Here is a 26,276-nt window from a genome sequence, read left to right as displayed (position 1 = left end):
CAATTCACTGACGTCCGGCCGTTCACAAACAATGTCAGGGACAGAACATTCCGGGGAATGTCAGTTATAGAATGTTGGGGACAGAACGTTCCGGGGAATGGCAGTTATAGAATGTTGGGGACAGAACGTTCCGGGGAATGTCAGTTATAGAATGCCAGGGACAGAACGTTCCGGAGAATGTCAGTAACAGAATGTTGGGGACGGAACTTTTCGGGGAACGTCAGTTACAGAATGTTGGGGACAGAACGTTCCGGGGAACCCCTTGACCTGTCATCACCTTTCCCCCCTACCCACCCCACCAACATGATGTACTGTGCCTGGACACACTGTAACATTAATGGGGTGAGAGACGGAGGGTCCAATCACAGGAATGGGAACTAAAAGCATTGCCAGATCAGTTGAAATGGATGATATACCACATTCTCAATCACCTCACAGAACCAGCCTGACACCATAAGCCCAGAGGAGCTATCTGTTCACCGTGGAACACTGTGCAGACCAGACCAATGTTCTGCTCAGTACAACCCAGCAATCTGTCCAGATTCATACATTGCACTGGTCAATGCAATCCAGCAATCTGGCCAGAGTGGGGCACTGCACAGGTCAGATCATGGTATTGATCTATAAACTGCTGAAAATGTGTTGCTGGAAATGCGCAGCAGGTCAGGCAGCCTCAAAGGAGCAGGAAAATCGACTTTTCGGGCATAAGCCTTTCTTCAGGAATGAGGAAAATGTGTCCAGCAGGCTAAGATAAAAGGTAGGGAGGAGGGACTTGGGGGAGGGGCGTTAGAAATGCGATAGGTTGAAGGAGGCTAAGGTGAGGGTGATAGGCCGGAGAGGGGTGGGGGCGGAGAGGTCTGGAAGAGGATTGCAGGATAGGAAGGCGGTGCTGATTTCGAGGGATTTGAGTGAGACAAGGTGGGGGGAGGGGAAATGAGGAAACTGGAGAAATCTGAGTTCATCCCTTGTGGCCGTTACAGAGGGAGAGGCTGATCCCATTAGACACTCAAGATCGCTACAGTGTGACAGGAGGAGACCATTCTGTCCAACGAAGGAATTACACAGGAATAGAAAGAAATATTCAGTCTTAGAGGCATAGAAATGTGCAGCACAGGAGCAGACAGAAGAGTCCAACTGGTGAATACCTGATGGATATTTCATTTTGTATGGAAGCATAAAAGTGAGGAACTAATGTAAAAATGAGATGCATTAATTTTAACACAGATATTGCGAAGATTTTAAGCATTTTATTTTAAAATTACATGGACATATATAAACATAAATTCAAATTAAGTGGGGACATGTGCTATGAAGGAAATGGCTCTGTGTCTGCCAGCAGTAAAGATGCACCTACATGGAGCAGGGAATATGACACAGTACAGTTCAGACAGTGTACAAGAAGACCTCACATGGTTCAGTTTGGTGTCTGCTAACATTGTGTGATTCAACTCCAAGTGGAAGAAAATGCAACTTTCCTGAGAAGGAACAGCATGTTGCTCGCTCTCTATTTCCTTGGTTCTCATTATAAAAATGTGTGCAAACTAAAAACAGAACACAGTCACCTTTACCACTCACGGAGGATTCCTGATGAGGATTCCTTGGAATCTCCCACTGCCTGCAGCAAAGGGAATTCGGCCAAATCAAACTGCAGCAGGATTGGATCCCATTGCCAGCAGCTTGTTTGAGCAGAATAACTTTAGCAGCTGAATCATATTTAGAATGATCTCATTTTTCCTTTCGTCATCAGTTCAACTAATATTTGGACAAAATTCTTTTCAAGTTTGCACTCTGCAGACTGTGTTTTTTTGTCATCAAACGTGAGCACATGTGCAGACGTGTGTGTATGCGTGTGTGCGTGTATGTATGTGTGTGTGTGTGCTTGTGTGTGTGCGTGTGTGTGTGTATGTGTGTGTATGTGTGTGCGTGTATGTATGTGTGGGTGTGCGTGTGTATGTTTGTGTGTATGTGCGTGTGTATGTGTGTGTGTGTATGTGTGTGTATGTGTATGTGTGTGTAAGTGTGTGTGTGTGTGTGTATGTGTGTGTGTGTATGTGTGTGTGTGTGTGTGTATGTGTGTGTGTGTGTGTGTGTGTGTGTGTGTGTGTGTATGCGCCAATATTCTTAGAATTGGAAATATCGATATCCATATTTGCTATATCCAAGCATCCATCATAGTTTGAGTAACTTTATTTTGGTCATAAACTTGTTACTTTAGAAACCTGCCTGCCTTGTTCCGAACACTGATCCTGGCCCAGTCTGAACTCTATGTAACCTGGTTACATTTAAAATTTGGTGTGACCACTGGAGGAGTGACACCAGAACAGGAAACAATGTCCGAAAAGCCAAGGAACTATAAAACAGTGAGCTGATGCCAGTGATGGTTATGCTGTTAGAGGGGTTTCTGAGATATAGGATTTGCATGTATTTGGAAAAGCAAGAACTGATTAGAGATTGTCAACATCGCTTAGTGTATGGGAAACGTGAAGAGGTGACAAAGATTGATGACAACAGTGTGATAGAAGTTGTCTCTATAGACTTCAGCTAAGTGCTCAACAAGGATCTGCATTGTAGACAAATTAGTATGGTTAGATCATATGGGTTCCAGTGAAGCTAACCAATTGCATACAAATTAACCTGAAGGTAAAGAAGAGAGGGTCGTGGTGAGAGTTTGATTTTCAGAATAAGGACATGTGCCAGTGGTGTGCCACAGGATTGGTGCTGGGTCCACTCTTTCTCATCATTTATATAAATGATTTGAATGTGAACATAGGAAGTAGATTTAGTAAGTTTACAGATGACATAGTAGGCGTATTGGACATGGATGAAGGTTCCCTCAGAGTACACCAGGATGTTGATCAGATGGGACAATGGGCTGCGGAGTGGTAGATGGAGTTCAATTTAGATAATTGTGAGGTGCTGCATTTTGGTGAGGCAAATCAGGACATGACTTATATAATTAATCATAGTGCCCATAGGAGTGTTGCCAAATGAATAGACCCAGAGGTGCAGATACACAGTTCCTTGAAAGTGGGTTCACAGGAAGACAAGATAATGAAGAACACGTTTGGCATACTTGCTTTCATCGATCACAGCACTCAGTATCGTATTTGGGATTTCATGTTGCAGCTTTATAGGATATTGGTGAGGGCACTTTAGAATACCGCATACAATTTGATTCGCTGTGCTGACGGAAGGAGATTGTTAAACTTGAGAGGGTGCAAAAAAGATTTTAAAGGATGGTGCAGGTTTGGAAGGTTTGAGCTATAGGGAGAGGCTGATTACATTGGACTTCTTTCTTCAGAGTGTCAGAGGCTGAGTGGTGACAGGTTTACTAAATCATGAGGGCATGAATAGGGTGAATAACCAAGGTATTTTTTCCAGAATGGGCGAATCCAAAAATGGAGGATACAGGTTTAACGTGAGAGGGGAGAGGTTTTAAAGCGACCTTAAGCACAAAATATTCACACAGAGGGTGGTGTGTGTACAGAACCAACTGCCAGAGGAAGTGATGGAGTCTGATACAATTCTACATTTAAAAGAATGTTCTATATTAATAGGAAGGATTTCAAGGGATGGGATAAAATGCTGTCAAATGGGACAGGATCAGATTGGCATGTCTTATCAGCGTGGAGAGGTTGGACTAAAGGATCTGTTTCCAACCTGTATGATTATTTGACTCGATAACATGGATAAGGAGAAATTCTAAAAGAGTGTTTGGAGTGGGAATTCTCTTCTGCGGAAGTTTATGCTGCCTCTTGATTTACATTGATTCAAAGCTGTGTTAGTTAAATATTTGACAGAGAAGTGAGTCACGGATAATGGGATGCAGACAGTAAAGTGGGGCTGAGACCACAATCTGATCAGCCACAATCTTAGTGCCTGATGGAGAAGGCTCAAAGTCTCTAATATCCCACTCCTGCTCCTTAGTCCCATGTTTCTGTGTTCCATTCAGCCCTTCAAACCTTCTAGACAGGAACAGTTGGAAGCTACTTACTCCTATAACTGTTGCAAAGTAACGGAGGATACAATTTAGCCCTTCAAGACTGTCCCACACGCTTTGAGGTGATTTGGGAAATGTAATTGGAAATCCCAGGCTGAGTATGAAAGAGGCCCCTCATCTCTCTTTACAGAGCTTCCCCTCTCTACAACATGTGCTTCATTTGTTGGTCATGTTGTAGACCCAGGTTCATTGTGAATACAGTCCCCATACCTCACCCAGAGATGGCTCACAAAATTCTCTGGTCTCCCTGACTGCAACATTCAATAACAGACCTTCCAGTAAAATATTATCCACTAACCTTCCAATAACAGAATGTCAGAACATCAGATACAGGAGCCGGCCATTCACGCCTCATCCCCCCTCCCCCCTGAAACACGCTCCCCGCCCTAAGCCTGACTTTCCTTCACTAGGATCATGTCTGATTTGGTCTTGGTCCCAAATTCTCTTTAATCACCCTCACCTCTCTGACATATCAAAATCCATCTGCCTGCTTTTTAAATATTTCCAGTGATCTAGAACATAGCACATAGAAAAGTTCAGCACAAACAGGCCCTTTGACTCACGATGTTATGCCGAGAGTTAATACTCATTTAAAATATCATAACTTAACCTACGCAGCCCTCAATTCACTGCTATCCATGTGCATATCCGTCAGTCGCTTACATGTCCATTAAAACTCTGCTCCCATCACCACTGCTGGCAATGCATTCCATGCATTCACAATGCTCTGCGTAAAGAACGTTCCTCTGACGTCTCTGCTCTATCTTTGTCCTAATATCTTAAAACTATGCCCTCTCATGCCAGTTAATCCTACCTTGGGGAAAGGTCTTTGGCTATTGACTCTATCCATGCCTCTCATTACCTTGTACACCTTGATCAGGCCACCTCTCTTCCTCCTTCTCTCCAGAGTGAAAAGTCCGAGCTTAGTCAACGTCTTTTCATAAGGCAAACGCTCCAGTCCAATCAGCATCCTGATAAACCTTCTTTGCACCCTCTCCAAAGCCTTTGTATCTTTCCTATAGTAGGGCAACCAGACCTGAATAAAATTATTCCAAGTGTAGTCTCACCAGCAACTTGTAGAGTTATAGTAACACCTCGCTGGTCTTAAACTCAATTTCCCCTTTTATAGAAAGCCAAAACACCATATGCTTTCTTAACAACTCTATCCACTTGAGTCGCAACTTTTAGGGATCTATGTACTTGAACACCAAAATCCCTCTGTTTATCAACACTGCCAAGAATCCTGTCTTTAATCCTACAATCAGCATTCCAATTCGACCTTCCAAAATGCATCGTTTCGCATTCATCCAGGAGAAGAAGAAAAAAATGTGCAGTGACCTATTACCCTTCTTGAAAAGAGGAAGAACTTTCGCCTCCTTCCAATCCCCTTGTACGATTCCCGTGGAGAGTGAGGAGGCAAAGATCTTCGCCAGTGGCTTAGCAACCTCCTTTCTCACTTCCCGGGGCAGCCTAGGATAAATCTGGTCTGGCCCTGGGGACTTATTAATCTTAATGTTTGCCACAATATCCAACAATCAATCTTGATCAGATCAAGCCTATATTTCAGCTCCTCAAAATTCGCAATCACAACAAGTTCCCTTTCCTTGGTGAAAACCAAAGCGAAAAACTCATTTAGGGCTTCCCCTATCGTCTCAGACTCCACGCACAAGTTCCCTACGCTATCCTTGATCGGTCCTACCTTCTCCCTGATCAGTATGAGGAGAACACCTTTGGGTTCTCCCTAATCTTTCCTGCCAAGCCTTTCTCGTGCCCCCTACTGGCTCTCCTCAGTCTATTTCTGAGCCCATTCCTAGCCAGCCTGTAATCCTCTAATCATGTAATCTAGCTCTCAAACTCTGTGGAATACGGAATCACTGACATTCACGACCCGTTGTTTGAGGCAAACACTCCCTTCTCCGAAACGATGACCTCCTCATATGAGGAAACGAGGTGAACACAGGGGTCAGGTGACAGTGACTGGCCCTGATATCAAAGCAGTATTTAACCAATGATACAATCAAAGAACCTGAACAAAATTGTACTGAATGGGAATCAGTGTAAACTGCCCTTTGGTTCGAGTGATTTGAAACACAGAGCAAGATGTTTGTGGTCTGTGGCCGATAATCCTCACAGTCCCAGAACATCTATTCAGGAGATCCTCAGCGTAGCTCCCTCGGCACAATCATCTTCAGCTGCTCCATCAATGTCTTTCCCCCATCAGGTCTGAAGTGGGGATGGTCACTGAAGATCACAGAATGTTCACAACAATGTGTCAGCCCTCAGTTCCTGAACCAGTCTGTCTGTCCTTGTGCAGGAAAACCTGAAAATCAGTCAAGCCTGAGCTTTTAGAGTGTCGGTAACATTCATGTAACAGTGCTCCTGCACACCGCACATTCCCACCATGAAAGGAGGAGCTCATTCAGTATCTCAAGCTCACTTCACAGGAATATGAAAAAGCCATTCAACCCATCAATACTACTGCATCGAAAGAGGGATAGCCCATTCAGTCCCTACAGCTTATCACATAGGAAGAGAAGGAATGCAGTGTTATAGACAAGACCGCAGCCCCTTAAAATATTTTAATGCAGTAGCCTCGATCGAACCATTTTCTAATTCTAAAGGCAAATGTGACGTAACTGGGTGAAATGTGTCGAGACAAACTACTCGATGTTATCCAAAAGAGTTTATTAAACACTGTCATTAAAACACAATGAAAGAAAGAAGAATGTACAATATCAAAACTATTGGAAAACTTAACAGAATAATAGATACAGTACATTTTGCTAACTAACTGTACCAATAGAGTAAGATCCCATAAACACAACCACTTGGCAAAAAGGAAAATTCAGAAGCAGATTCTCACATACAGTGCCCCAGTGCAGGAGGTAAAGATCCATCTAGAGAAAATTCAGAGAGAGTAGCAGCCAGGAAACGTACACTGAAGTTTCCAACACTGTTGAGACTCTAGGAACCCAAACCCAGAGATCCGAACCTGTGAGAGTTGACCACACCCATTCAGGCTGCAGTAAAAGTAACCCAAGAACTTCTAAGCTGTTTACTCAAGTGGTCCTAGCTAACCAGCTCATCATCTCTAAACAGAAACTTGGACAAAATAACCTCTTAAAGCTATCGGTTCATCACACGAGTCAGCACATCAAACTGTTAAACGGGAACCACTTTTACCCAATCAAGCCCTTTGGCCTCTCCAATCATACGAGCAAGAAACCATTCATCCCCTCAAGTCATTTACACACAGATATGAGGAGGTCATTCAGCCCGTTGAGTCACTTGCACAGGAACAGGAAGAGGCCATTCAGCCTCTCAAGTCAATTACGCAGGAACATGAGGAGGCCATTCAGCCCCTTGACTCCTTACACAGAGACAGGAGGAAACCAGTCTCCCGCTTGAGACACTTAAACAGAAGCAGAATGAGGTAACCGATGCCAATTCATAATGAAGGGCTTATGCCCGAAACGTGGATTTTCCTGTTCCTCGGATGCTGCCTGACCAGCTGGGATTTTCCAGAACCGTACTCTCAACTCTGGTCTCCAGCATCTGCAGACCTTACTTTCTCCCAAGTGATTCTCAAGCATGATAAACAAGTGGAGCAAATGCTGGAAACTGGGCCTGTTGCGGCCTGGTGACTGGGCTCGGCACGGTCTGGAGACTGTGTGGTGTGGACTGGGGACTGGCCCAGTGCAGTCTGGAGACTGCATGGTATGGAAGGGAGACTGGGCCTGGCGCCGTCTGTTGACAAGTCTGCAGTTTGCAGACAAGTCCTGGTGTGGTCTGGTTACTGTGCTCGGTGCGTTCTGGAGATAGGGCCCAATGTGGTCTGGAGACTGGGCCTGGTGCAGTCTGGAGACTGGGCCAGGTGCGGTCTGGAGACTGGGTCCGGTGTGGTCTCGAGACTGCACCAAGTGTGATCAGCTGAACGGACCATGTGTGGCCTGGAGACTCTGTGCAGTGTGGACTGGAGACTGGGCCCTGCGTGGCCTGGAGACTGGGCTTGGTGCGGTCTGGTGACTGGGCCTGATGCAGTCTTGAGACTAAGCCCAGTGGTCTGGAGACTGTGCTCTGTGGTCTGGAGACTGGGCCCTGTGATCGGCAGACTTTGTCTGGAGCAACCTGGAGACTGGGCCTGTGCGGTCTGGAGAGTGGGCCCTGTGCAGTCTGGTGACTATGCCCAATGCAGTCTCTAGACTTGGCCAGGTGTGGTCTGGAGACTGGGCATGGTGCGATCAGGAGACGGGGTCCGGTGCAGTCTGGTGATTAGGCTCAGTGCATGCTGGGGACTTGGCCCAGTGCGGTCTGGAGACTGGGTGTGGTGCTGTGTGGAGACAGGGTCCAGTGCAATCAGGACAGGGGACCAGTTCACCTGGAGACTGAAGTCTGTGAGGCCTGGAGAGAGGGCCCCCTGCACACCAGAGATTGGGTGCGGTGCGGTCTGGAGACTGGGCCGATGCGGTCTGGTTACTGGACCCTGTACGGTTGGGAGACTGGATCCGATGCAGTCTGGAGAATGCGCCCTGTGATCTGGAAACTTGGTCTGGGGCAGTCCAGAGTCAGGGCCTGGTGCGGTCTGGAGGCTGGGTCCAGTGCGTTGTGGAGACTAGGCCCAATGCAGTCTGGAGTCTGGGCCTGCTTCAGTCTGGAGACTAGGCCCAGAGTGATCTGTAGAATGTGCCTGCGGCAGCTTGGAAACTGGGCACTATGCGAGCTGGAAACTGGGACTGGTGTAGTCTGGAGGCTGGACAAAGATCCGTCTGGAGACTGGGCTTGGTGCGGTCAGGAGAACGGGATCATTGCGGTCGGGAAACTGTGACAAGTGTAGTCTGGAGACTGGGCCCAGTGCGGTATGGAGTGGGACCGGTGCAGTCTGGATACAGGCCCCGGTGCAGGCAGTAGAATGTACACAGTGCGGCCTGCTAACTGGGCCCAGTGTGGTCTGGAGACTGGGCTGGTGCGGTCTGGAAACCTGACCGTGTGTGGTCTGGAGACAGAGCACAGTGTGGCCTGGAGACTTGGCCCAGTGCGGTCTGGAGATTGGGCCCAATGTGGTCTGGAGACTGGGCCTGGTGTAGTCTGGAGACTGGGACAGGTGCGGTCTGGAGACTGGGCCTGGTGTGTTCTCGAGACAGGCCACAGTATCGCCTGGTAACTTAGCACTTTACGGCCTGGAGAGCGGTCTGGAGAGTGGGCCCGGTGCAGTCTGGTGACTAGGCCCAGTGCAGTCTCTAGACTTGGCCTGGTGCTGTCTGGAGACTGGGCGTGGTGCGGTCTGGAGACGGGGCCCGGTGCAGGCTGGTGATTAGGCTCAGTGCAGTCTGGAGACTTGGCCCAGTGCAGTCTGGAGACGGGGCATGGTGCTGTCTGGAGACGGGGCCCGGTGTGGTCTGGAGATTAGACTCAATACAGTCTGGAGACTTGGCCAGCTGCGGTCTGGAGAACGGGATCATTGCAGTCGGGAAACTGAGACCAGTGTAGTTTGGAGACTGGGCCCAGTGTGGTCTGGAGTGTGCCTCTTGCAGTCTGGATACTGGCCCCAGTGCAGTCAGTCGACTGGGCCCAGTGCGGCCTGGCGACTGGGCCCAGTGTGGTCTGGAGACAGGGCCCAGTGTCGCCCAGAGACTTGGTCCATTGCAGCCTGGAGACTGGGCCTGTGCAGTCTGGAGAGTGGGCCCGGTGCAGTCTGGTGACTAGGCCCAGTGCAGTCTCTAGACTTGGCCTGGTGCGGTGTGGAGACTGGGCTCAATGTGTTCTGGAGACTTGGCCTGGTGTGGTTTGGTGATTAGGCTCAGTGCCGTCTGGAGACTGAGCCTGGTGTGGTCTGGAAACAGGGCCCAGTGTCGCCTGGAGACTTGCCCCTTTGCGGCCTGGAGACTGGGCCTGTGCGGTCTGGAATGTGGGTCAGGTGCAGTCTGGTGATTACGCTCAGTGCAGTCTGGAGATTTGGCCCAGTGAGGTCTGGAGATTGGGCCCAATGTGAATCTGGAGACTGGGCCTGGTGTAATCTGGAGACTGGGCCTGGTGCAGTCTGGAGACTGGGCCTGGTGCAGTCTGGAGACTGTGTCTGGTGCGGTCTGGACACTGAGCCTGGTGTGGTCTGGAGACAGGGTCCAGTGTGGCCTGGAGACTGGGCCTGTGCGGTCTGGAGAGTGGGCCCGGTGCAGTCTGGCAACTAGGCAAACTGCAGTCTCTGGTCTTAGCCTAGTGCCGTTTGGAGATTGGGCATGGTGCGGTCTAGAGACGGGGCCCGGTGTGGTCTGGTGATTAGGCTCAATGCAGTCTGGAGACTTGGACAGCTGCGGTCTGGAGACTGGCGCTAGCGTGGTCTGGAGACAGGGCCCAGTGTCACCTGTAGAATTGGCCCTTTGCGGCTTGGAGACTGGGCCTGTGAGGTCTGGAGAATGGGCCCGATGCAGTCTGTTGACTAGGCCCAGTGCAGTCTCGACACTTGGCCTGGGGCAGTCTGGAGACTGGGCATGGTGCTGTGTGGAGACAGTGTCCAGTGCGGTCAGGAAAAGGGACCTGTTCACCCTGGAGATTCGACTCTGTGCGGCCTGGAGAGTGGACCCACTGCGCACCAGAGATTGAATACGGTGCAGTCTGAAGACTGGGCCCAGTGCAGTCTGGAAACTGGGCCCAGTGCAGTCTGGAGACTGCATTCGGTGAGGTCTGTTTACTGGGCTCGATGTGGTCTGAGGTCTGGGTCTGGTGTGGTCTCGAGACTGCGCCCAGTATTGTCAGGTGAATTGTCCCTGTGTGGCCGTGTGACGCTGTAGAGTGCGGCGTGGAAACTGGGCCTGCGTAGCCTGGAGACTGCTTGGTGCGGTCTGGTGACTGGGCCTGATGCAGTCTGGAGACTAAACCCTGTGGTCTGGAGACTGGGCCCTGTGGTCTGGAGACTGGGTCCTGAGATCTGGACACTGGACCTGGGGCAGCCTGAAGTCAGGGCCAGGTGTGGTCTGGAGACTGGGTCCAATGTGTTCTGGAGACTAGGCCGATGGAGTCTGGAGAGTGGGCCTGCTTCAGTCTGGAGTCTGAGCCCAGTGTGGTCTGTAGAATGGGCCTGGTTAGACCTGGAGACTTAGCCCAGTGCGGTCTTGAGACTGGGCCTGGTGTGGTCTGGAGAATGGGATCATTGCGGTCTGGAAACTGGGACTAGTGTAGTCTGGAGACTTGGCCCAGTGCAGTCTGAAGACAGGGCCCGGTGCAGTCTGTAGACTGGGCTCAGTGCGGCCTGGTGACTAGCCCCGTGTGGTCTGGAGACTGGGTCCTGTGCAGTCTGATGACTGGGCTAGGTGCAGTCTAGAGATTTAGCCCTGTGCTGACTGTAGAATGGGCTGGGTGCGGACTGGTGACTTGGCTAGAGCGGTCTGGTAACTAGGCCCAGTTTGGTCTGGACACTGGGTCCGGTGCAGTCTGGAAACTGGGCCTAGTACAGTCTGGAGACTCGGCCTGGTGCGGTCTAGTTACTGTGGCCGATGCGGTCTGGAGTCTGGGTCCAGTGTGGTCCTGAGACTGCACCGAGTGAGGTCAAGTGAATGGACCTGTGCGGCCTGGTGACTCTGTGCAGTGCGGACTGGAAACTGGGCCCTGTGTGGCCTGGAGACTGGGATTGGTGTGGTCTGGTGACTGGGCTGGATGCAGTCTGGAGACTAAGCCCTGTGGTTTGAGGACGGGGCCCTGTGGTCTGGAAACTGGGCCCTGTGATCTGGAGACTGGGCCTGGGGCAGCCTGGAGTCAGGGCCAGCTGCGGTGTGGAGACTGGGTCCAGTGTGTTCTGGAGACTAGGCCCGACAGAGTCTGGGGTCTGGGCCTGGTGTGGCCTGGAGACAGGGCCCGGTTCAGTCTGGAGACTGGGCCTATTTCGGTCTGGAGACTGGGCCTGGTGTGGTCTGGAGAATGGGCCCGGTGTGGTCAGGAGAATGGGATCATTGCGGTCTGGAAACTGGAACCAGTGTAGTCTGGAGACTTGAACTAGTGCGGTCTGGCGTGGTCCTGGTGCAGTCTGAATACTGGGTCCGGTGGGGTCTGTATACTGGGCCCAGTGCAGCCTGTTGACTCGGCCGAGTGTGGTCTGGAGACTGGGTCCGGTGCAGTCTGATTTCTGGGCCAAATGCAGTCTGGAGATTTAGCCCAGTGCTGACTGGAGACGAGGCCCAATGCGGTCTGGAGGCTGGGCATCATGCTGTCTGGAGGCGGGGCATGGTGCGTTCTGGAGATTGAGCCAGGTGTACTCTGGAGATGGCGCCCAGTATGGCCTGGAGACTGGGCCCTATGTGATCTGGAGACTGGACCCAGTGCCGTCTGGTGACTAGTCGCAGTGCAGACTGGAGACTGGGCTAGTGCAATCTGGAGTGGGCTGGGTGCAGTCTGGAGACTGGGCCCAATGTGGTCTGGTGCAGGCTGGTGACTTGGTGCAGTGTGGTCTGTTGCCTCGGCGCAGTGTGGTCTGCAAACTTGGTCCAGTGTGGTCTGGAGACTGGGTCCGGTGCAGTGTGGCGACTGGACCGGGTGAAATCTGGAGACAGCCCAGTGCTGCCTGGAGACTGACCCCGGTATGGTTAGGAGACTGGGGTGGGTGCAGACTGGTGACTTGGCCCGGTGCAGTCTGGGGACTAGGCCCAGTGTGTTCTGGAGACTGGGTCTGGTACAGTATGATGAATGGGCCGGGCATAGTCTGGAGATTTAGCCCAGTGCTGCCTGGAGACTAGGCCCAATGTGGTCTGGAATCTGGGCCTAATGGGGTCTGGAGACTGGGCCCGGTGCTGTCGGGAGACTGGGCCCAGTGCCACCTGGTGATTGGGCCCAGTGTGTTCTGGAGACTGGTTCTGGTGCAGTCTGATGACTGGGCTAGGACCAGTCTGCAGATTTAGCCCAATGTGATCTGGAGACTGGGCATGGTGCTGTCTGGAGACTGGGACAGGTGTGGTCTGGTGTTGGGGCCCAGTATGGCCTGGAGACTCGGCCAAGTGTGGTCTGGAGACTTGGCTGGGTGCGGAAGGGTGACTTGATTGGGTGCGGATGGGTGACTTGGCTTGGTGCGGTCTGGTGTCTGAGCCCAGTGTGGTCTGGATATTAGGCGCTGTGCAGCCTGGAGACCGGGCCATGTGCGGTCTGGAGACTGGGTCTGGTGTGGTGTGGAGAATGGGCCCGATGCAGCCTGGAGACTGTGCATAGTTCGGCCTGGAGACTGGTCCTTGTGCGGTCGGGAGCCTGAGACCCGTGCAGACTGCAGACTGAGCCCAGTTTGCCCTAGAAACTGGGCCTGCTGCGGCCTGGAGACTGAGTTTATTGCGACCTTGAGACTGGTTTTTATGCGGACTGGAGCCTGAGCCCTGTGCAGACTGGAGACTGAGCCCAGTTCAGCCTGGAGACTGGGCTTGGTGCAGCCAGGAAACTGAGCCTTGTGTGAACTGGAGCCTGAGCGCCGGGTGGACTGGAGCCTGAGCCCCATTCACACTGGAGACTGGGCCTGGTGCAGCCTGGAGACTGAGTCCCGTCCAGTCTGGAGACTGAGCCCCATACAGACTGGAGACTGGGCCTTGTGCGGACTGGAGCCTGAGCCCTGTGCAGGCTGAAGACTGGGCCTGGTACAGACTGGAGTCTGGTCCCGATTTGGCTTGCAGACCCGTTGCTGGCACAGACTGGAGCGTAAGGAACTGTAATTTGAATTCATTCTTTTTACCTCTTTCGTCTGCTGCTGGATTTTCATTTGTGATTCTTTCAACTTTGCATCAAACGCTTAAGAATCTGTACGATGGTATCTTGTACCTAAGACGGCACCATTAGCAAGGAGACTGCAAACTTTCCACTGCCCCCATTATAGTGCAAGTCACAATGAAGCCAATTCAACTCAAATGTGAGAGAGTCACTGTATTTCATGCCTTTTCCAAATAAATCTGCTTCTTGTGCAGTGGCATGGGGAGGCGAGCACATGCACACTTACATGCACACACACACAGGCAAACACACACACATGCGCGCACGCACCCAGACGCAGGCAAACACACACAGATGCAAACACACACACACACACACACAGGCAAATACACACACAAACGCACATGCACATACATAGACACAGACACAGGCAAACACATACACAAACATGCACACACAGACACAGGCAAACACACACGCATAAAAACACACAAACACAGGCAAATATACACACAAACATAAATACACACAGACACAGGCAAACACGGACATACAAACACACACACATGCATACAAACACGCACACAAACACACACACATGCAAACACATGCATACACAAATATACACACACACAGGCAAACACACACATAGGCAAATACACACACAAACACACATACACATACATTTACCCAGACACAGGCAAACACACACATGCACAGGCATACACACACATGCACAGGCATACACGTACATACACAAAGACACAGGCAAACACACACAGACACAGGCAAACACACACACACATACGCAAACATACACACAGACACAGGCAAGCACACACACAGATACACACACGCGCGGGCACAAACACACGAACATATACACGTGCACAAACATAAACACATACACACAAATACAGACACATACACGCATACAGGCAGACAAACACACACAGACACAGGCAAATGTGAACACGCACACAAACACACACACAGACATACGCAGACAAACACACTCCTACACACACAAACACAGGCAAACACAAATACACACACACACACACACACACACACACACACACACACACACACACACACACACACACACACACACACACACACACACACACACACACACACACACACGTATATACAGACATTCGCCCCCTCCTGCCTGCCCTGCGATTCCATAAGACCGTGGCTGATCTGATTCTGGCCTCACGTTTATTTCCTCTTGGGATATAAGGCAGTGCGTGTGACTGAGGTGGTATAGTGGAAGCACTTTGGGATCAGTGACCGTAATCCTGTTTGATATTGTTCTGGAAAATAATAGGCCTTTGCCACAATTTAACATGATAAATTGGGGCAAGGCGCATTGTGAGGCTATTAGTCAGAAGCTTTCAAAAGATGTTTTGGGGAAGCTGTTCTCAGATAGAGGAACATCTCGCAAGTGGAATTCTTTCAAAAGTTGACAGTGAGATTTCAGGGACAGCGTGTTCCTGTTAGTGTGAAGGGCAGTGCTAGCAGGAGTAGGGAACAGGACATGGCAGGGTATATTGAGGCTGTGGTAAAGGAAAAAGAAGGAGGGTTGTGTCAAGAATAGGCAGCTGGGATCAAGGGAATCCAGTGGGGAGCATACAGAGTATAGGAGAACACTTCCCAGGCAAATCAGGAGGGCACAAATGGGGCATAGCATAGCTATGGCTGATAAGGTTAAGGAGAATGCAAGGACATCCTACAAGGATATTAAGGGCGAAAGAGAAACTAGGGAGAGAATAGGGCCCCTTAAAAAATCATGTATGTGTGGGCCTACAGAATTAGAATTCTGTTTAGTAGCTTTATTGTCACATGCACTCACTTGAGTGAAATGTTTACAAGTCCCCATGTGTGACACAATCTTAGTAGAGATTTCCCCTCCTCCCCAGGGTGCAGATTCTCGGTACAAAGCAGAAAAAAATAAAGTTAAAATGTAAAACATTACAGCCCTTCCTATAAAGCTGGAAAAACACCTAAATACAGTTAACAGTTCTACAACACAGTCCATAAGGGCCTGGCCATGCTGGATTCACACACCTCACAAGAACTCAACCTCCCTCACGCTGCTGTCTTCTAGCCTGTTCCTGCTCGATGGGGATGGTCCCACATGAATATATCGCGTCAGTATTTACTGTGGAGAAAGACATGGAAGTGACGGAACTTAGGCAAATAAGTCCATGTAGTGATGTTTTGAAACGAGGTCACATTACAGAAGAGGAAGTGCAGGAGGTCTGAAGATGCATAACCAGAAAGAAATACCCAGGACCTGTTCAGGTTATTGTGGGAAACTGGGGAAGAAATTGCAGGGCCCCTAACAGATATTTATATCATTCCTTAGAGTTCTGAGGAAGGGTCACTGGATCCGAAATGTTAACTTTGGTTTCCCTGAACAGATGCTGCCAGACCTGCTGAGCTTTCCCAGCACTGTCGGGTTGTTGTTCCTGATTTACAGCATCTACAGTTCTTTCACATTTTATTTGTATGTTTGAAAACCATGGATGAGGCCTTGGAGGACTGGAAGACAGCTAGTGTTGTGAGTCTTTTTTAAAAGGCCGCAAAGAAAAGCCAGAGAACTCCAGACCGGTGAGCCTGATGTCATGGGTGGCCAGATGTTTAGAGGAGATTCAGAGAAATGGGATCACCATACATTTAGAAAGTCTTGGATACGCAGCACGGGTTTGTGTGTGGGAAATTGCGTCTCACAAACTTGAGTGAAATGTTTCAAGAGGTGGTCAGGATGATAGATGAAGGTAAAGCAGCACACACTATCTACGTGGATCTTAGTGAGACCCAACAAGTCCTCACATGGTTCCACGGGGGATCAACTTGAGCTAGTCAATTAGGTAGAAAACTATCTTGAAGACAGATGGTGCAGGGCGAGATTTCCTATGTCCAGTGTTGTGCCACAAGGACCACTGGATCCATTGTTGTTAGTTTTTATTTTAAAGTGAAGATTTTAATGAGAAAACACAAAGCATGGACAGTAAGTCTGTGGACGACGCCAACATTTCTGATATAATGGATGCTGTAGAAGGTCATTTAAAAGGAAAATGAGATCATGATCAACTGGGCCAGTGGGCCGAAGAATGGAACATGGAGCTTCATGCAGATAAATGTGAGGTGTTGCATTTTGTAAGACAAACCAGGACAAGATTAACACAGTTAACTGTAGGGCCGTGTGGAGGGTTGTCACTCAAGGAGACTCAGGAGTGCAGGGAGATAGTTCATTGAAAGTGGAGTCTCAGGTAGACAGGGAGATGAAGGAAGAGTTAGGCACACTTACCTTCATCAGTCAGAGCATTGACAATAGGAATTGGGACATCATGTTGTGGTTGACCAAGAGAATGGTAAAGTCACATTTGGAGCACTGAGTGCAATGCTTTTGCACCCTGCTATAAGAAGGATGTTATAAACTGGAAAGGGTGCAAAAGGTTTTAAAATGCCGTGACAGGGAGTGGAGGTTTTGACATCTAAGGTTTTACTGGACCGGCTGGAAATGTTTTCTCTTTGCATGGGAGGCTGAGAGTGCCCTTATAAAGGGTTGCAAATTAATGAGAGGCACAGATAGAGTGAATGGCCAAGGTCGGTCCCCAGGGAAGAGATGTCCAAAACCAAAGGGCACATATTTAAGGTGAGAGGGGAGAGATTTAAAAGAGATCTAAGAGATAAATGTTTCGCAGACTGTGTTGTGTATATGTAATGAGCTGCCAGAGAAAGTGGTACAGGGGAACACAATTACAACATTGAAAAGACAGTTGGATGGGAACATGCATAGGAAAAGTTTAGAGGGGTATGTGCCAAATGCAGACAATTAAGATTAATCAGTTCAGGAAATCTGTTGAGCATGGACGTGTTGTCCAAAGAGTCTGTTGCATATTGTATGACTCTAAGACTCTATGACTCCATGACTCATCTTTCATCACCAATTCATTGTTACCCTTAATTCATTTCTCGGTTAAACATCCCCTTCAATGAGCGAGCTGCTATTACTTTAAAAAGAGAACTCCTGGTATTGATGTAGTAATGTAGACCACAGAAGCAGAAGCAGAATTGTATTCAACCACAACCTATGACTCTTTCACACGGCAATCCCTCAGTCCACCATTATCATCAAGCTGATCAGTGAAGATTGTGGGTGAACATGCCAAGGTCAGAACGATGTGTATAGAAACCTGACGACAAACCTTGAAAGCTACCACACTTACTGCTTACATTCCAAACAACAGGACTAAAATCTGACAAAAAGGGTGGAATAATTCCAATACCAACAGATCAGATCAAAGCTCTGCGGTCCTGCCACATCCAGTCATACATGTTCTTGGCTGAATTAACAACTTACTGGAAGAGAGGACTCCACAAATATCCCCATCTAAAATAACAGAACAGTCCTATACATCAGTGTAAGAGACAAGGATGTTTTATCTGCACCATCTTCAGCCAGACGTATTGAGTTGATGATCCACATAACGCTCTCATGTTGCCCACAGAATCACAAATGCCAGTCTTTCACCAATTCGATTTGTTGCATGTGACACGAAGAAACAGCTGACACTGTAGATACAACAAAGGCAATGGGCCCTGACCCCATTCCTGCAATAAGACTGAAGACTTGTGCTGCACAACAAGCCGTGTCCCTGGTGAAACTGTTTCATTCCAGTTCCTACTCTGACTTCGCTCTGGCAATGCGGAAAATTACTCAACTATGTCCCATCCCCTAAGTGAGAATAATTACAATCTGACCAATTACTACTCCCTCAATCCCATCACGATAGTCAAATTGCTGAGAGTTCTTTTTGACAGAGCTGTCTAGCAGCACAGAAATAACCAGCTCAGTGTGGTTTCCGATCAGTTCTAATGTGGAGATAGTGCTGTTGACTAAATGTCACTGGATTACTAATCCAGACCAGGCTAATGCTCTGACAGCTGGTGGAAGTTAATAGCAATTACAAAACATCGAGATGTGAAATCCGGTGTCAATAACAGTAACATTGCCTCCAATGTTGACTGTAAACAGCAATCTCCTTCCCCTGTTCACTTTGAGGAAGTGAATCTCCCGTGCTTTCCTAGTCTGGCCTAAAAGTCACTCCAGACACACAGACATGTAATAAAATCTTGAATTGTCTCTGAATGGGCAAGCAAGACACTCTACAGTATCAAACAGGATTTACCTGGACAGAACATCCGGCACCAGTCTCGATATCGGAAAAGGGAATGGGAAACACAGTCTCGTTGACCATGCAGAGACCTCCTTCCTAACATCTGAGAGCTTGTGACAACATTTACAGAGCTTTCCGTCAGACTGCACAGAAACATCGGGAAAGGAGGAGGTCGTTCAACACATCGAGCCTTCCCCATTCCAGTTCATGTTCAAACTTACCTCAATGCATTTCTCCCATACACTGCACACATCCCTTAATATGATTCACCTTGGGAAGCTATAATATATGAACTGCAGCAGTCTCTTTGGTCCGTTGGAGTTGAACCCCAATTCAATATAATGATGGCTGACCCTTTATCTCTACACAATACTCCTGGTCTCTCGCCATCCCTTCAGTGACCCCAGATCCTTATTTATATTCAGTGACTTGGCTTCCAGGTGCGAGAGATATCCCCAGGTCACTAGTCTGTGAGTGCAGACATTTCTTCTCATCTCATTGCAAAGTGGCCTGTCCGTACCTAATACTGTGACCCCTTGTTTGAGACATCCCAGCCAGGGGAATTATCATCCCTGCTTCCAACCTGTCTCACTCGTTCAGTGTTTTATATATTTCTCTGAGATCTCCACCCATTTTCCTAGTCCGCATGGAATACAGGCCGAGTCGCCCCAAACTCTGCTCCCACAACAAGCCTGTCATCCCAGAGATCAGTCTGGTCTCCCTTCGCTGGTCTCCCTCAATGTAAGGTTTGTCCTTTATTACCATCTTTCTGCTCCTGCAATATTGTTTTCAGTGACTGGTGTACAGGGAGATCCAGATCATTTTCAGTGTTACAGCTACCCATTTTCTGGGCCCATATACACTGGTCAGCGTGCCAATGCTATTCCTGGTATTGACTTTTGGCTTCAGAACTCACTGCCCTGCGTGGACCTCGCATGTCTGCGCAGAAGGAAACAAAAATGCAGCTTAAGTCCCTTTATTGATCAATATTTTTCAACCAATCCCTTTTCAAACGATAGGCTGCCAATCTATTGTCCCCACCAAAGGGCACACCATCACCTCTACTCACACTGCTCTCCATCTGCCACGTTTTTGCCCATTCACCCCAATTATCCAATTGACCTTAGAGCTCTTTGTAAAACCTCCTCACCCACTCACAATCCAACATCCTTTCATGCTGTCAGCAGGCTGGAATATATTGCATTTCATTCCAGCAACCAAATGTTTAATGTATGTTGTGAACCATTGTGGCATCAGCACTGATCCCTGCGATACCTCAGCAGACTTCGTCTGTTAAAAGAACATTTTTCCATTTACTTATTTCGTGGATTTGCGTGCCATTGGCTGGGCCATCATTTATTGCCTGTCTCTATTTTTAGGAGCTGCCTTGTTGAACACTGCAGTCCACCTGCTGTGGTTGACCTGCAATGCCATTAGGGAGGGAATGCCAGGATTCTGACCCAACGACAGTGAATGAACGGTGATATATTTCCAAGTCAGGATTGTGACTGGCTTGGAGGGGAACTTGAAGATGGTGGTGTTCCTTTACATCTGCTGCTCTTGTCCTTCTGGATAGACGTGGTTATGAGTTGGGAAGATGGGGTCTGAAGATCTTTGGTGAATCATTTCAGTGCAATTTGTAGATCGTAAAAAAAAAACACTGCTGCTACTGAGCGTTGATGGTGGAGAATTGTGAATGAAGTGACAGTCAAACCGACTATTTTGTCCTGGATGGTATCAAGCATCTTGAGTGTCGTTGGGGCTGCACTCATCCAGGCAAGTGGGGAGTACTCTATCACACTTCTGACTTATGTATTGTAGTTTCTGCACAGGCTTTTGGAAGTCAGGAAGTGAGTTACTTGCACAGTATTCCTCGCTTCATTTGTGATGGTCATAGTCTGGCATTCATTTGGCATCAATATTACGTGCCACTTGTCAGCCTGGATACTGTCCAGATTTTGTTGCATTTGGACACGGACTACTTCAGTATCTGAGGACCCACAAATGTGGATGAACATTGTGCAATCATTGGCGAACATCCCCACTTCTGGCCTTATAATGGAGGAAAGGTCAATGATGTAGCAGCTGAAGACGTTTGGGCCTAGGCCACTGCTCTGAGGTACTACTGGAGAGATGCCCTGGAGCTGGGTGTATTGGCCTTAATCAACCACGACTAACCTCCTACGTGTCAGGTATGATTCTAACCAGCGAGGAAATGGCACGCTTCCCATTGATTGCAATTTTGTTTAGGTCCCTTGATGCCACAAGGCTGGTCGAAGGCAGTCTTGTTTTAAAGGGCTGTCACTCTCATCCCACCTCTTGAATTCAGGTCTTTTCTCCATGTCTGAATGAAGGTAATGAGGTCAGGAGCTGAGTGGCCCTGGTGGAACCCAAACTGGGCATCCTTGACCATATTTTTGCTGAGCAGGTGCTGCTTGAAAGCACTGACACCTTCCATCCATCAGTTTACTGCTGATCGAGAGTAGACTGATGGGTTGGTAATTGGCCGGACTGGATTTGTTCTGCCTTTTATGTATAGGAGATACTTGGAGTAATTTTCCACATAATCGGGTAAATGTTGTTGTTGTAATGTTACTGGAATAGCTTGATCAGACAGTGACATGTTCTGGAGCACAAGTTTTCAGTACTATTGCCAGAATGTTGTCAGCATGTGTACCTTTGGGAGTATTCAGTGAGACTGTTTCTGGATATCGCGTGGAGAGAATCAAATTGGTTGATGACTGGAAACTGAATTGCTGAGGACCACTGGAAGAGGCCGAGATGGACCATCCACTCAGCATTTCTGACTGAAGGGCTCTTAAGCTGAAGGGCTAGGCTTTCTCATCATTATGGATGGGATACCTGTGGAATCTATTCCACGAGTGACTTGTTTAGTTGTCCCTAACTATTCTCGACTAAATGTGGAAGGACTGCAGAGCTCAAATCTGTTCCATTGCTTGTGGGATCACTTAGCACTGTCTATCACTTACTCCTTATGATATTTGGCACACACGATGTCCTGGTTGGTGGCTTCACCAGGCTGACACCTCATTTTCAGGTATGCCTGGTGCTGCTCCTCCCTTGTGCACACTCCATTGAACCAAGGTCGATCCTCTGGCTTCATGGGAATTGTTGCAAGGGGGATACGCTAGGCCATGAGATTGTGCGGGAGTATAATGCTGTTGACATTGATGACCTGCAACACCTGATGGAAACACAGTTTTGAGCTGCTGGATATGTTCAAAGTTTGTCCCATTTAGCACGGTGAAAGTGCCACCCAAAATGGTGGAGTTTATTCTCAATGTGACGGTGTGTCTTTGTCTCCACAATGACTATACGGTGGTCACTCTTACCGATAGTGTCATGGACAGATACTTCTGCAACTGGCAGATTAGTAAGGATGTGGTCAAGTATGTATTTTCCTCTATTTGGTTCCTTCACCGCCATTCAGACAGTTATACCCTTTAAGATCCGACCAGCTTAATCAATAATGCTGCTGCAGAGTCACTCTTGGTGGGGGACATTGAAATCCCCCACCCAGAGTACACTTTGCGTCCTTGTCACCCTCAGTGTTTCCTCCAAGTGTTGTTCAGCATGGAGGAGTACTGACTCATCAGCTGAGAGAGGCTGGTACATGGTAATCAGCAAGAGGTTTCCTTTCCCATGTGTACACTAACGCCATGACACTTCATGGGATACAGATTCACTGTTGAGGAATCCCAGAGCAATTCCCTTCCAAATGTATCCCACTGTGCCACCAATTCTGCTGTGTCTGTCCTGCTAGTGAGAAAGGAGATATCTGGGGAAGGTGATGGGGTGTCTGGGACATAGTCATACTCACAGAATCATACCTTGCAGACCATGTCAGGCTGTTGCTTCACGAGTCTGTTTTTTTTTATTCTCTGTTTCCTGCCAGCTGTCCCATCCTAGAAGCATGCCCATATATTCGCCCCAATCCACTCAGATTTGATTTTACAAATTGGGCTTAGAGCTTTACCAAAACATCTCTAAAAATCCAAATGTTTTGCATTTATTGCTTCTCTTTCATTTGTCTCCCAGTCTGTTTCTCAAACATAATTCCCATTTCATAAATCTATATTAGTGTTGTCTATGACCATTACTTTCAGTCCCAATAATTTCCCCTAAACAATTTACTTACTATGTTCTATGTTCCGCGTACTCTATCATTTTCCCACAGCAGACTTGGTTTTCCTGGTATTGTTAGAAATGCCATTTCCCGGTTCCCCATTCCCCATTCTCTGTTTTCAGATTGTAAGGAAGCTGCTCTTGTTTTCCCATACTTCTCACATTGACATGATTTAGCAATCTATTACAGTTCAGTCTTAACACCCTTGTGGATATACTCTTCAGAAACCCATCAATTCCTGCCTTCAGCTGCTCAATAATTGACCTTCCACACCATACACTCAGTAGAGTATAGACTCTGTGCCAACAGAAGTAAAGTACGATCTTTATTCGTCCCAATTTTCTACACCAGGCCCATAGCCTGAAATGTTATGACACTTGCAAGTGGTCGTCTCAGCACTTTTGAACGTTTGTGGGGTTACCCATGATAACTCCCCTCTCAGGAAATACATTCCAGACCACAACACCTTCCGGATGAAACAAAATCTTTAAGTCCTCTCTGTACCTCAAACGTTTCATTTTAAAAGTGTGCTCTCTTGTTCTTGACGATCTAATTAGAAGGGACAGCTGCTGTCTATCTTCCGTGTCCATGCCCCTCGTTAACTTATCCTTCTGAATCACATTCCCCTCAGCCTTTCTTGCTCCAAAGTAAACAACCCGAGCTTTTCCAGCTTCTCTCCATAGGTGATATGCTCCATCCCAGGGAACATCCTGGTGAATCTCCTCTGCATCCCCTCCACTACAATCACATCCTTCCTGTAACGTGGCTCCCAGAACTACATACAGTACTCCATATTTGCCTAATCAAAACCCTGTGTAGCTCTTATAATCTCCGCCCAGGTTAATAAACGTTACACACAAGGTCCAATTCTTAACTCGTTAATCATTACCCTGGCCAGTCACATTCAGGAATATGTGGAGAATCACCCACTGTCTTCATAGTGTGCTCCCATTCATTGAGTCCTCCCCTGTCTGGTTCCTTCTTCCGAAGTGCATCACCTCATATTTTTTAGGGTTACATTCCATCTGCCATTGATACACCCATCTGACCATTCCATCTGTATCTTCTTTCAATATAAGGCCTTCCTCCTCACTGCCAACCACCCGGCCAATCATTGTATCAAACGCAAACGTACTTATCACAACTCCCACCTCCTCTACCTACCCCCTCCAGATTCACATCTACACCATTTATGAATACCACAAACAATAATGGATACCAGCCTGATGCCTATGGTATATCAGGGACACAGGTCTCCAGTCACACAAACAGCTTTCTCCCACCACCCTCTGTCTCCTGCCACTAAGACAACTTTCGTTGTAACTTGTCAAGTTATCCATGATGCTGAGATTTTAATTTATGTTCCAGTTTCCCATGTGGAACCTTGTCAAAGGCCTTGCTGAAAAACTAAATCAGCGACATCTTCAAAGTAATTCAATCAAATTCATTAGATGTGACTCACCTCTGAAGAAGTCATGATGATAAGCCCTGATCAAACCTTGCGAATCTGCTTGGAGTTCAATTTTCTCCTTCCCTATTTTCTCCAGTAGTTTCCCTAACAGTGATCAAATACTCACTCGTTGATAATTCCTTGGTCTATCTCTACCACTGGTACTGTGAAGTGGAACCGCATTAGCTGTTCTCTAGTCCTGTGGCACCTCCGTATGGTCAAATTTTAATTAAAATTTTCAGTCAGAGTTTTCCTCCCTTGACCCCGACAGCAGCCTGTGATATAACTCATCCAGACCTGGGGATTGGCCCAATTTCATAAGGGACAAAGCCTTAATCCCTGCTCGTATTTTGCAACAATCTGTTCAAGAGCTTTCCAGTCCATCTTCTCGAATTATGTACCTGTCTCCTCCTTCTCCCAACTAAAAGAGATGTGAAGGTCTCATGTAACAATCTATCAATGTTCACCAGCTTCACACACAGATTGTCTCCTTTGATTATCTTACAAGATAATACATGGCTTGGAGAGGGTGGACGCGAGGAAATTGTTTCCATTATGCGAGGAGACTAGGACCCGTGGACACAGCCTTAGAACTAGAGGGGATAAATTCAGAACAGAAATGCAGAGACATTTCTTCAGCCCGAGAGTGGTGGGCCTGTGGAATTAATTGCCACAGAGTGCAGTGGAGGCTGTGACGCTAAATGTCTTCAAGGCAGAAATTGATAAATTCTTGATGTCACAGGGAATTAAGGTTACGGGGAGAATGCGGGTAAGTGGAGTTGAAATGACCATCAGCCATTATTGAATGGCGGAGTGGACTCGATGGGCCGAATGGCCTTACTTCCGCTCCTATGTCTTATGGATTTCTAATGGATACTAAGTATTTGCTAATTATTTTGTTCTACTTGTCCGTGTAGAATATCATGGGAATTCTCCCTAATCTCGCCGGTTTGCACTTCTCAACATCCCTGTTATTCAGTCCCCTCAATGTTTCTAGGTTTCTCTATAATTACCTTTCATCTTTTGAAACTCGAGATCAGGCTGAGTTTCCACATCAGACAATTTTGCAATCTTAGGGATTAATCTGGATAATACATTTTGCAGTTCATCTGTAATCAGTATATTCTAGCTAAGATTGGAGCTCCAAACGGTCCGCAAGTTTAGTCTCACGAACAGTCTATGCAACTGGTGCACAAAGCCTTCTATATTGCAATTACATTCACGTGAATGTAAACCTAAGTTTTACTGTCCCATTTGCATATGTTCTTCCCAATACCTTTCGTTTTAACTTATTCGTATGAGCTTACTGTGTGAGTTCTTTAAAAAATGCTCGTGAATATCCAACTTTACGTTATCCATTGGTTGCTCATTGCCTATGCCCACAAGATTCATCTTCAATCCATTCCAAACATTTTTGCGATTTATGGTTTTCCTTTCATCGATGCATTATCATATTCCCCAGTTTTGCCATTACCTTCTATATATCTAATAGCACGCTCTTTGTAACTGAGTCCAACAGACAATCGAGCATGGATGACAAGTTATCTCGTCTGTAGTTCACCGCTCTCCATCTTCACCCTTTCTTCAACTGTTGGATAATATTTGTAACCTTCGCTATATCCAGATTGGCTAAATGACTTTCAGTAATGTGCAGGAAAATAACATGAAAATCCGCAATGCAATCAACATGTCTATTGCTGCTTCCTCTGAAATTCTTGTATGAAGTACACCTGGTCTGTCAGAATTATCAATACTCAATCCAGCTACCTTTTCAAAGACGACCTCATTACTCAGAATGATCTTAGACGTTACTTACAT

This window comes from Chiloscyllium plagiosum, unplaced genomic scaffold (assembly GCF_037043375.1).
Source record: "Chiloscyllium plagiosum isolate Xiang-an unplaced genomic scaffold, Cpla_swu_hap1 HiC_scaffold_33, whole genome shotgun sequence".
NCBI classification, from domain to species: domain Eukaryota; kingdom Metazoa; phylum Chordata; class Chondrichthyes; order Orectolobiformes; family Hemiscylliidae; genus Chiloscyllium; species Chiloscyllium plagiosum.
This window is presented reverse-complemented; position numbering follows the sequence as displayed.